The sequence below is a fragment of the Setaria italica genome, chromosome III, assembly GCF_000263155.2.
Source record: "Setaria italica strain Yugu1 chromosome III, Setaria_italica_v2.0, whole genome shotgun sequence".
NCBI classification, from domain to species: Eukaryota; Viridiplantae; Streptophyta; class Magnoliopsida; order Poales; family Poaceae; genus Setaria; species Setaria italica.
The window spans coordinates 7,225,981-7,227,390 of record NC_028452.1 but is presented as its reverse complement, the minus strand read 5'-3'; positions in this window follow the sequence as shown (position 1 = coordinate 7,227,390).

Genomic DNA, 1,410 nt, shown 5'->3' with positions numbered 1-1,410 from the left:
TGGAAATTTTTGGAAGACGTAGGAAAAAAATTCTAGAAACAGGGAGACCTTTTCCAAATGAACCTTGAGCAGACCCCAGGAGTGACCCCGGCCGTTTTTGTGAAGGTATAAAATTGTAAACCCTTTGAAGTGGCGGAGCGAGCCGAGCGAACGTGGCGGAGGGGCAGAGGGAGGCGGAGGAGAGGGGGGCGGGGTTGGTGATGGGAGGGGGCGGCGGGGCGGGTGTGGGCCGGCAGGCCGGGGGATTTTTATTTTTTTAAAAAAATTTAACTTATCTGATACCGGATTGCTAGTACGGTTGGGCGTTGCGGATTGGTACTGGAGCCGTTCTATCTGGTAGTGCACTGAACCGAATCAAATAACCGAAGCACGAAATTCTTCAGCATTGGAGTGCTGCGGGCCTGCCTGTAGTAATTAAGGGGGAGTGACCGAGTGAGAGGCTGACCTGACATGATCACGTGTAGCCTTAGATGGACGAGGACGACGGCAAGGCCAGGTCTGAGGTCTGGGCCGGCCGGCCAGCTAGCAGGCGACAACAAATGCGTCCGCAAACTCGATCCCCGATCACGACTGCTGGTTATCTACCTCGATCGATACGTGGAGGTGACCTGAGTCATTTACAAATTTTCACATCTTCTGCCCGTCAACTGCAGGCAGCAGTGGACTGTTCAGATTCGAACTAGACATTTGAGATACCCGACGCACTCAAGCACCACGTCGTTATATTGTTCAGTTTTTATTTTTAGGGTGGTAAAGGACCTCTAATTTAGCTTAGTAAATTTAAAGATCGAATTCAATAAAGGATCGGATCATAATAATATATGATTTTAAGTTAAAAATAGATAGCATTTTGTTGGACTGTGAAGGAGGTACGAGTGTCATACTTCATTACCACCCCTATATATATATCACTCTCCCCATGGTCCATAGATTATGCTCCCAAGTTAAGTGAGCAAACTAACGCAGTAACTTTTTTCCTGGTACCATTATTGTTGCTTCACTTCACATACCCTCACAGCAGAGACTGATGTTTGTTCTTTTGGTGAAAGAGATAGAGACTGACCGATCTTGACAGGTTAACCAAGAATGATTTCGGCGTGCAGTTACACACAGGCTGGCGGCCACTGCACACGAGTGACCTGGCCGCGGCGGTGACTCGTGCATGGCCGTTGACCCGATTATTGTGCGCGGCCGGTCGGTCTCCCACGAGCACGGCAGTAAAATTGGACCTTTAGTCCTGGTTGGTAAGGATTAAAGATCCCGAAAATTCATTCGAAACTAAATTTTCGAGGCTAAAGACTCCCTTTAGTTCCGATTGATGTTACAATCAGGACTAAAAAGTTTCAAAAAAAATAAAAAAATAGATTCGACCGCGCCGGTCGCACCGCCTGGCGGCCCGCCCGCCCGTGC